This window comes from Podarcis bocagei (assembly GCF_964188305.1).
Source record: "Podarcis bocagei genome assembly, chromosome: Z".
Lineage (NCBI taxonomy): Eukaryota > Metazoa > Chordata > Lepidosauria > Squamata > Lacertidae > Podarcis > Podarcis bocagei.
The window spans coordinates 40,716,926-40,728,199 of record NC_138140.1 but is presented as its reverse complement, the minus strand read 5'-3'; the positions used below and the strand labels follow the sequence as shown (position 1 = coordinate 40,728,199).

Below are 11,274 nucleotides of genomic sequence, written 5' to 3'. Positions count from 1 at the left end.
TAGAGATCAATGGAGCCTATGAATGTGATTTCAGTACCTTTCACCCAGAGGCGGAGCTAGCTGCTCCAGCACACGGAGAGGTGCACATGCTGTGCACCGGGGGGGGGGGGAGGGCGGAGCGAGCGTCCCAGGTAGGTGCTGCCCACAGCGAGTGTCCCGGGGGGGGCAGTGGCGCAGCAATGTCACTCCCCCTCAGGGATGACACCCGGGGCGAACTGCACCTACCGCACCCCCTTCCTCCGCCAGTGCTTTCACCCATGGTAGGGATTCAAGTCTTTGCTGCAGTCGGCCATCAAAGAAAAGTCCTTTAGGTAAAACGAACCTTTCGAGCTGCAGACTTATGTGTTAATCAGTGCCAAAACATTAGAAGAACTGATTAGTTTTGTTTAACACAAATCCTCTAGGGTTTGGGACGATTCGATTTTTGCAGACTTGATTTGTACACCCTTTGTTCCTTTGAAGCAATAAGGCAGAGATCTTTGAGACCCTTCATTGATCTCTCCTCTTTTCTTGTGATCGCGGTAAGAGTTTTACAAAGTGTGAGGTTCTTCACATTTTTTTGCATGAAACGATTAGCAGGGAGCTTGGTGGTAAAACTTTAATAAAGAGAATTTCAAGTTGCATTCTAGAGTAAAGTGACATGTCAGCTTCAAAAGATCAAGTCAAAATCGTTCTGTGAGCTTCTTCTGTTGAATAAATGATGTTCAGAAGAAATGAAAAAGAGGCTGAGTTGATACAAGATGATAGCTTGAAAACACACTAATTGGTGCTGAGCATATAGTATGTAAATTGTGTATACTTTAATTTTTAAACATCATCGAGATTGTTGAAGCACTTAGAAGATGTGGATTGTAAATAAAATTTAAAGCAGTATCATACCACTTTAAACAGTCATGACTTCCCGCAAAGAATGCTGGGAACTGGAGTTTGTTAGTAGTGTTAAGAGTTGTTAGGAGACCCCTAATCCCCTCACAGAGCTACAATTCTGAGGGGTTTAACATTCAATCCCTCTTCTAAGGGAACTTGGGGACTTGTAACTCTATGAGGGGAATGGGGTCTCCTAACAATTCTCAGTTCCCCTATAGTTCCCAGGGTGCTGGAGGGGGATGGGGAATTATGACCATATAATGTTGCTTTAAATGAGTAGTGCAGATGGGGCCAAGGAGTCAAATCTCTCACTGCTGCAGAGGGAGAGATGAGACAGTGTGGCCTTCTCCATCAGCTTGGCTAGAATCCTCTCCTCTCCAAGAACCTTTGTCATCCGTATCCATTCCACCTGGCTGCCAGAGAGGCAGAGGCAGAGGCTGGATCTAGACACAGCAAAGAAGCATTTCAGTGTTGTAAACTTTGTATGAGAAATGGTGTTGGTAAAAATGGAACTCCACAGTGCCATCTGGTATCACAATGTTATAATGCATATACAATGCATATAAAACACTTTTTCTTTACCCATCTATCCGAGTCCACACACACACACAGAGAGAGAGAGAGAGAGAGAGAAGGAAATTAGACAGTGAGCACCCCCCCCTCACTGAATGAACCAACATCTCATTTGACCACATGCAGGTCCAACTACTCACCAGCTCATTCTACAAAAAATCAGTTATCCCAACATAGAGAATGATGCCCAAACCTTGCTATGCACACCACAGATTCAAATATTGCAGCAGCTGAAATATGCCTATTTCCTCACTGCATTACTTGTTTGTGCTCCTGGTTCGTGGCAGCCCTTTTGTGGCAGAGACCATGTTGAAACATAGAGGACAAATCAAAGAGCAGGAGACATCAGACAAATCAGTTTTTCCTTTGTCTCTCTTTTGCTGGTTGTCTGCAGCCATTCCAGAAATGAACAATGGGGGGTAGGGAAGATTACAGATTATAAATGTTCCCATTGGAATAAGTGGAAATTTTGGACTCGTTATGCAAATGCTTGTCTAATGAACAATTTCCAGGGGATGCATTGTGTATGGTAAGAAGGGCAAGCATTTCTCAGAATCACCTTTTGCAGTGGTCATTCCGCCTGTTCATTATGTAGCATCATCTGGAACTGGTACCCAAATTTTCTGGTTTTCCTTTCCCTCCCCCCCCCCCTTGTATCATTTCCAATATATTAAAGGCTATTATTTTAAACTGTAACTGTATGAAATACTTGGGCAGGAAGGTTTATATAAATGCAGGAAGTAAGCCGAATTTGATTAAATAGAATAGATAATGCTGAGCCCTAACACACACACATGTAAGTTCCCTGTGTAGCAGCCATGGTGCAATTACCATTTATGCCTCAACCAATGCTGTGCCAATTGTGGAACTCGGATGCCTAATTATGATCTGCTGGCATTTCCCTGCAAGATTTTGTCCCCATTATGAGAACTCAAGTTAGGAGAGAAAAGGAGAATTTGCCCATGGGGGCCTGAAGGTGGCAGGTGGTAGCTTTTCGTACAAAGGAAGACTGATCATACTCATTGATTTTGTGAGTTACACACTCTGATATTTAATAGCAGAAGAGATGCCCCATGAGCAAGCCTGAAGGGCTGTGCACATTTCTTCCTCTGTGCCTTTTTCGTGTGCATGCTGAGGCTAGAAATGCTGCCAAAAAGCCAATATCCAATTTGTCAAGAGTGTCCTTAGTCTCAAAAGAGACTCTGTAAAACAATAGCTCTCTAGTCAGCCATCTCTTGAGCATCATTAGCGCTATTTCTAAATCTGTTTCCTTCGGCTGCTAAATGTTGTTGGGCAATGTCAAGTGGAAAGTTAACAGTTGGTAGAGTTTTGCTTAGCTAATAGCTAGAGATGTGTCTTTAATGGTATTTGATGGTCTTAGGCCCAGAAAACTGGCTCGGGGGGGGGGGGGCTCAGGAGAAACTGTATGAGCAGTACTGAGTTTTGCAGCTGGTCACAAAGTACTAGGACTGTGTGCATGAATGCCCCCCCCCACCTCTGCAGTCTATTAAAAAAAAAAGTACAGTCATACATCGGGTTGAAGTTGCTTCAGGTTGAGCGTTTTAGGGTTGCGCTCCGCAGCGACCCGGAAGTAACAGAACGTGTTACTTCCGGGTTTCGCCACTCGCACATGTGCACAACTTCTAAATCACGCTTTACGCATGCGCACAAGCACCAAATCGCACCACACACCTACACAGATACAGCGCTTCAGGTTGTGGGCTTTTCATGTTGTGAACGGGCCTCCGGAACGGATCCCGTTCGCAACCAGAGGTATCCCTGTACAAAGGAAATTCTTTCTATTATTCCAGCCTTTTTTGCACATCTACTTTTTATGCTATCTGCTCCGAATAGTAGCTAGTAATGTAAGAAGTTCTTGCTCTTCCTCTTCAAAATTTATTTCTATCAGGTGATATTTGCAACAAAGTGTGTAGACCTTTCGGTCTTTGACCATAGATGGCAGTTGAACACATCTCAATGCAACCCTTGCACCTCCCCAGAAAAAATTATGGAACAGCAATAACTAGTAAGGACTTCAAGAGCAAAAATAAATAAATAAATAAAAATGCTTCCCCTTTCCCACATTCTTGTTCCCTGGGGGAGGGAGACTGTGGATCTGGGGTCTTGTGCTGGCTATAAACATAGCAAAGAAGGCTCATAGAACAGTTTACTTGTTATAGCGTAGTGAAGACGGATCTCTTTACATATCCAAAGGTCCTTTGTCCCCTCCCCTCCTGCAGACATTCACAGTGTCAACTTTTTAAACTTTAGTGTACAGATTCAAAGGAAGAAATGCAGAATTGCTGTGAATCTGAAGTCAGATCCCAACCTCTGAAAAGGAAGAAGGCATTATGTAGTAGAGGTGTTTCGCCTAAAAAGAATAGTGTTTCCTTCCTCTGTGCTCTGAATCATGCAGGGAGTGTCTGTTCCATGCACTATTTATTTCTGAGCATTGTAACCGTCTGTTTAAAATCGGATGCTAAATCTTGCATGAGTATTGATCATAACTGAATATCATCCATTATGAATACAGCATTTTGTTCTGAAGAATGGCTTATTAAAATGATAGAGGTTGAGCAGTGAAGTGGGGAGGGAAGAAGCAGTGGCTATTTAATTAGCTGCTGTAATTTTTCACGGTCATTGTAAAGAGGGGCGAAATGGCCACATTTTCTTCTCAGCTCTGTAATATCTCTTTATGTACTGGAACATTATATCAGATTCTCTGTTTACCAGGCCTGCACTGAGGATAAAAGAATCACCCACCCACCCCAATTTTAAAAAGTCATTATTTTGCATTTTATAGCAGCAGCTTGAGAAAGCAAAGTTGTTCCTCCTGGAAGAGAAAGTTGCTCAATTATTGATAGTTGCCATCTAATTTGTTTAGTTTTATAAACCGTAGCAGCCAACATCCTTGTTAGCTAATGCCACTTTAAACAGACCCGAGCCTTGTGATGTACACTATGTTAGCTTTCCTGAAATATAAATAACAAATATATCTTTAACAGAATAGCTTGCAGAATCAGCTGCCACTGCTTCAGACACCATCATGCATCCCAGATAAAGGAGGCTTTGGCAGCAGTGGCGGAATGGGGTGGGTGGAGTAGCACCTTCCCATTTCCTGTTGGGTAGTGACATGTGACCAAAGGTGGAGATGGTCAGTTCCAAATTCACTCTTAAAATGTGGGATCAAAGACAACTATGCCATTGTCAAAGGCAAACACAGAAATACCATTACTAAAAGTTTAGGGTTGACAATAGCCCCCTTGATATGTTTTGAGCTACAGACCAGCTTGTATATACCAAAGCCTTTCTTCCATCTCTTCCAAGCCCTCATGTGTCTTGATAGCCCTTTGGTGCATGAGGAACCATCCAACTCATAATAACTAATATTACTTTCCCTGATTTCCTTTCATAGAATGGACTATTATGGACTAATTAATTTTTTAAGATGAGAGATCTTACATGTTAAACACCGAGACCTGCAATCACTCTTTTGTTAGCATTTTATTTCCATTCCTTCTCAGGCTGAGATGCCATTTTAAATTAAGTGTGGACTGGAGAGAACATTTGATGCCCCTTAACCACACATAACTCATTTTCAAAGTTCCACATCCCTAGACTAGCAGATAGGTCAACAAAACATAAACATTGTAAAATTATTTTATTAGCCCACGAGCATATTCATGTTTCTTATGAAAGGGTGCTACATATGGCAATAGTATCACTTTACCCCTCTTCCTTATACCACTGATATTGATAATTAGGTAAATTAATTACTTCATCAGCAAATCAGAGGTCCAACAATCTTCCCACAAATTTGGCGGCACTGAGCACAATAACTAATTAACACAAAGGTGACAAAGTGACCGCTTACCTTTTAAAGCTGTAATTACCCCTGCTATTGCAAAATAGGCCTCTGTTATGCAGATGGCTGATTAGTAAACGTTCCAAAATGTTGCATCTAATTTTAGTAGCCAAACATCCATCTAAGTAAAAAAAACCAAAAAAACACCTTTATGTAACAAAGTTTGATTACACTTCTAACAATGTTGAAGGTCTACAAAAGTAATTTTACTGTGAAGGAATAACAACATACAAGAAAACCAGGGTAGTGTGTATGGATATGAATTTTATATTTCCAAGATCATCTCATGAGATTTCAAGGTTTTAGATGGTACCTACATTGGTAATAATAATAATAATAATAATAATAATAATAATAATAATAATAATTTATTTATATCCCACCCATCTGGCTGGGTTTTCCCAGCCACTCTCGAAGGCTTCCAACAGAATATTAAAATACAATAGTCTATTAAACATTAAAAGCTTCCCTAAACAGGGCTGCCTTCAGATTTCTTCTAAAAGTCTGGTGGTTGTTTTTCTCTTTGTCATCTGGTGGGAGGGCGTTCCACAGGGCGGGTGCCACTACCGACAAGGCCCTCTGCCTGGTTCCTTGTAGCTTGGCTTCTCGCAGCGAGGAAACCGCCAGAGGGCCCTCAGTGCTGGACCTTAGTGTCCAGGCTGAACGATGGGGATGGAGACGCTCCTTCAGGTATACTGGACCGAGGCCGTTTAGGGCTAAGCTTTTCATAAAATCCTCTCGCTGCATATCTTTGTTCTTCCATCATCTTTATTTCCCTTCTCCTTTCTTTGAACAAAAACCAGTACTCTGCTGTGTTCATTCCTCTAGTTCATCAATGCTATTTCACAAGCTGGCATCAGCTGCGCAGACAAGGCCCTGTTAGCGAAACCAGCCAGTATTCTAGAGCAGCTGATTCCAATGTGGCACCATCCACATACTGTTGGATTACAACTTCCATCAACAATAGACAACATGGTCGATGATCAGGGGTTATGGGAGGAATAGTTCACCAATATATGGACTGCTAATCTGGACACAGAGAATCAAGGCATGTTTGTTGAGACCAGCAGATGAGGAGTAGAGCCAGAGGTCTGGCTAGAATGAGTTACCAAACAAAATTGTGATGTTCTGGGCTATCTCTCTCTAAGAATAATGAAAGCAATGGGACCTTATTGCCAAGCAGTTGTGGAAGCAGGAAGAGGTGAAAAAGCAAAGGAGGAAAGGGCCTTCTTAGGGGAAATGGATTGCCTCACCATACCCAACTTTGTTGCTTCAATTCGGCCAAGTGCTTCATACTCCGAGACACCTTGCTTTCCATTTGTAAGTAAATCCACCCATTTGCATGCCAAGACCCCGTGACCCTTCAGTTACCTAAGGGTGAGTAAACCAGACAAGAGAACAGCATATGGTATTATGGGTTCCAACAGGCCACAAGCAGTGGCTCTTCAGGGTTTCAAATGGGAGTCTTCCCCAGCCCCACCTGTCAATGCCAGGAAGTGAAACTAGGATCTTGTGCATGTCATGCATGTTGTTTTTATCACTGAGCTACCCCCTAGCTAACTGCAGCTCAGGAGAGACATTGCTCCACATGGTATGGTGCCTCCCCCCCCCCTTGTTTTGGTCTGAATGCTGCTGGTGGTTGAAATAGGCTTTGTAGTTTGCTAAACAAATATGCAAACCTGCAATGCCTGCATATTGGGGGTGAAAGTGGGATAGATCACTCTAGACATACTCCAGGCGATGATTCTTCTCTTTTAAAAAGACTCAAAAGTTCTTGGGGGAATAAAGGTAACAGAGATAGGGGCTTTGCATGAGTAGCCCACTTCTTTGGAAGTACCTTCCCTGGAGAAAAATATATTGATGGCATACTCATGTATGTGCTGTTGTTGTAAGCCACTTTGCATTTCTTTTTGCAAAGAAAAAGAATAACTAAAGCACATTTTCGTGGCTGTTCTTCTTGGCATTTGACTGCTGAATTCATGCTAAGTTCTATGTTTTAATTGCTGCTGCTTAGCTGTTAATTTATTGACCTTGTTCTATCCTTGTATATCTGTGTTGTATTGATGTTTTGTTAGCAAATTGTAAAGGTTTTGCCTTAAAAGGGCAGAATGGAAAGGCACTGAATAAATAAATGAATAAGTAAAACCTTTGGCTCTGCCTTTGGGGTGATAATTGTTTTTCAAAACGAGAATTGTTCAAGGATCCTTACTGGATGCTACTGGAGTTCTACTGCTGCATCCCAGATAGAGATTATTTACACACACACACACACACACACACACACACACACACACACACACACACACTTCATGTCATGAGACAAAGGTTCTTGAAAGCAGAAACACTAAGGCCTACAAGGCCTACACAATCATTCAAGCCTAAGCCTGCTAAGTCATTGTGACTCGTGTCTCATCTTGGGTGATGACTCGTTCTCCCTATAAAAGTAGCCAGACTCTTTATGGGCCTCAGTGTCTGTGTGTGTCTCAGCCAGTGTGTATGTTGTGTTGTTGCAGACAGAGTGGCTCCAGGACTCTAGTGAATCACTATCTAAGACTGTGAAGAGTCAGATAGCTGCTATGAGCACTCTGTGTATGCTCTTTAACTATGCTGTTTCTGAACAACTTTATTTTCCCAAGTAAGAGTTTTATTCTGTTTATGAAGAAAACTCTGTGTTGATTAATTTACCATTGCACAACACTTCAGTCCTACTCACTGTGCTGCTATAAAGGCATTCACTGTCTCAACCAGCATCTCTTCCCCCACCCCATTTTCAAATTCCATACTGTAATTACACTGGAAAAAAATGTATAGTGGGAGGATCATTTCTGTGATACACACACACACACACACACACACACACACAGTGGTAGCTCGGGTTGCAAACTCCACTAACCCGGAAGTAGTACCTCGGGTTAAGAACTTTACCTCAGGATGAGAACGGAAATCGCGCGGTGGCAGCGGGAGGCCCCATTAGCCAAAGTGGTACCTCAGGTTAAGAATAGTTTCAGGTTAAGAACGGACCTCCGGAATGAATTTTCGTAACCAGAGGTACCACTGTATATGTGTGTGTGTGTGTGTGTGTGTGTGTGTGTGTGTGTGTATATATATACACATATACATATTTCTGTCTTGTCGTGGTATGCAAGCTGTCTTTCAAGGGCCATTGCCAGCCTGTATTTATGAATGTAATTTGTTGTTAAGCAGAAGTTCTGCAATAATCTTGGCAAAGAAGACAGGGAACAAAACTTATCCCCTGGATCGTAGCTTATCCTTCAACCCACAAAACAAGCCTTTTTGAGCTCCATGTCAAAAATGATATGTTCATCTTTCTTGAGACCGAACACAGTTCCTGTGATAGGGAATGTCGAGTTGCACGGTTGATGCTAATACAAAGTGCTGGAATTCAGGTAGGTGCCTGGGGATCAGTCTTATGAAATGTCCACAAGAAAACAGCTGCAGCAGTCTGATGATTGAAAGACAGGTTTGGTAAATGGTTTAAAAGGCAGACCTTCGGGGGGACTTATCAAGAGATGGTAATGGGCTAAAGAACTTCAGGAAAAATTAGACAGAATCGGCATTCCCCTAAGGGAGATGGCTGAAAATTAATCCTGCCATCAACATTTGAGATCACTGAATTTTCCATATGAAGATTTTGAATTATGAGTGTTTAAAAATACCTAAGAATTACTTTTATATTTTCTGAGAAAAAACAAACAAACATGCAGAGGTGGGGAGCTGGTTTCCTATGGGCCAAATCTGGCCCACACAACTAGTTTCCCAACCTCTCTTTAGCAGCAGTCCAAAAGGACTTTCTGAGAAGCAGTAGTGGACAGTGGGGTGGGGTGGCAGTGCTCACCTGGCCTCTGGACATCTGAGTCATTGCTGCTATCGGACAGGGGAAGGGCAAGAGGGCAGGAAATTTAGCATAGTACAAATGCACAAGTGAAGGCAATCTGGCATCCCTGCTAGTATACTTGCATCACACGTACGTCTCTGACACCTCACTCCTTTCCTAATAAGTAGCAGTGACTCAGCTTCCAATATGTAGTGGTGACTCAAGCGAGTGCTGCAACTTCACCACTGTTCGCATTCTTCTTCTTTCTCAGTCAGAAAGACCAGGGTCTAGAGAAGACTTCAATATGGCAAACTACTGTCCCAAGCCACTAGGCCCCAAAGGTTTCACTTGTCTTTCACATTCGGAAAAGTAAGGGTGATAGGAACACTGGCTATGCTGAGATCCAGTGCCTCTAGACACCTACCAATATCTCCTCCCCTACAACTACTAAAGGAAAGAAAATAGTATATGCAATGTATTTCTTTTGCAAAATGTCTCCAGCTGATACACAGCCTCCCAACTTCAATCATCATTGCTTTGAATTACTCGATAATGTTGAAAAGTAAATGAGGAAATTGCTTTGAAAACTGCTCCTAGATATTTGCACATCACAACTATCAAAATGTAGTCGCTCCCTAATAGGTATGTATCTCCTCACTCCCAAATGCTGATATTTGTTTCTTCTTGATATAAATATAAATTTCAGTAATTTAGTGAACTCTCTATTAGGTATGCTTATTTGGAAGGTAACAATTATGACTACTTCAGTTTCCTAGCAACATACACAATGTGTGCGGATTGTGGTGGTGGTGGGGTTGCTGTCCAGAGGAAGAACATTTAAACAGTAATGATGTCAAAGTATACCAATGGAAAAAGAAGCAGAAATTGCTGGAGTTGGTATGCTCGTCTTTAGTCAGGAATGAAAAGCAGTCAAGCAAATGCAAGCAGTATTTATTGATATCTTTGCTGTTTTTAAGTCCAGAAACAATATGCAGTTGGTGACTCTAACATTGTTTTGATGTCTCCTTTACATTGAAATGAATGTCGGTTATGAAAATTCTTATGTACCTTAATGTACCTTAAATAGCAGACAGCAAGAAAAATAACATAATATTTGGCAGAAACTGAACTACAGAAAAATGGAAACAGTGCTGATTGTGACAAATACAGGTTGGAATGGAAATCACTACCATCTTAGATCCCTAGCTCCCAAAGTAATGTCTTTATACAGCCAGTGCCAAAGTATGTGAATAGGAAGGAAATCAGAAATACGACCAGATTATCAAGCTTTACCCAGAATTTTCACTGTGCAGAAAATTGGATCAATACAATGAAACAAAACTAATGAGATAACCCTAAAGATGCCTGACTCACATTGATGTAGTCTTTATGTCAGCGCATGCACACACACACACATACATACACAGTGGACCCGCTAGTTACGTACCGCTCTGGATACGTAACTTTCGGGTTACGAACGCGGCAAACTTGGAAGTGTATACTTCTGGGTTTCGCCGCATGCGCAGAAGCGCTCAATCGCAGCAGAGACGCCTCTGCCTACAGACTTTTCTGGTTGTGGACGGAGCCCCGGAACGAATTTAATTCATTTCTGGAGGGTCCATTGTGTATGTGTGTGTGTGCATATATTGCTGCAATATATCAAACCCCTCAGAAATAATATGTATGCATCTGTAAAGCAATTGCACAGTTCTTTTAAATTTTGGATTCACAGATATTTCATTACTCTGCCTTGCTCAATTACGATTTAATATTTACCTTTGTGTTTATGAATTATATATATCACAAGGTCAGGATCTTTGGAAAGAGAACCAAAAAATACATCAGATTTTTCAAGCTACACTAAGTGTTGCATGTTTTATAGAAACCTTTCTCTTCCCTTTTATATCAAGAGATGCAGGTACAACGGTAGATAGGCTTCCCAGAAGGTTTCATTATGGAGACATTATCAAGGAAGCACAACATGAAATACAGCCTTTTCCTGAAGTGTGAGCTTAGACATTTTTTCTCACGAATTTATAGAGAAGTAGGCAACCTGCTTATTACCTAGAGCAATGATGGAAAATTATTGTGAAGCTTTTAACTAAATAATTTTGAAGCTTTAATTAGATGCATA

The 11,274-nt window shown here is 41.6% G+C and overlaps 2 long non-coding RNA genes across 5 annotated transcripts; one reads left to right on the top strand and one right to left on the bottom strand.

The window, feature by feature from the left end:
- Nucleotides 1–1,009: 1,009 nt before the first annotated feature.
- LOC308579169 lies at nucleotides 1,010–8,269 on the bottom strand. 3 transcript variants are annotated; one of them, XR_014004325.1, is made up of 4 exons: nucleotides 8,019–8,269; nucleotides 6,564–6,676; nucleotides 5,315–5,426; nucleotides 1,013–1,310 (listed from the first exon to the last, which is right to left on the bottom strand). It is a non-coding gene; the product is annotated as an uncharacterized lncRNA (long non-coding RNA). The 3 variants fall into 3 exon arrangements; XR_014004326.1 differs by lacking the exon at nucleotides 8,019–8,269 and adding an exon at nucleotides 7,515–7,995 and having other exon boundaries at nucleotides 1,014–1,310; XR_014004327.1 differs by lacking the exon at nucleotides 8,019–8,269 and having other exon boundaries at nucleotides 1,010–1,310; nucleotides 6,564–7,445.
- Nucleotides 7,795–10,560, top strand: LOC308579170. 2 transcript variants are annotated; one of them, XR_014004328.1, is made up of 3 exons: nucleotides 7,795–7,894; nucleotides 8,510–8,712; nucleotides 9,642–10,560. It is a non-coding gene; the product is annotated as an uncharacterized lncRNA (long non-coding RNA). The 2 variants fall into 2 exon arrangements; XR_014004329.1 differs by lacking the exon at nucleotides 7,795–7,894 and adding an exon at nucleotides 8,271–8,353.
- Nucleotides 10,561–11,274: the final 714 nt, after the last annotated feature.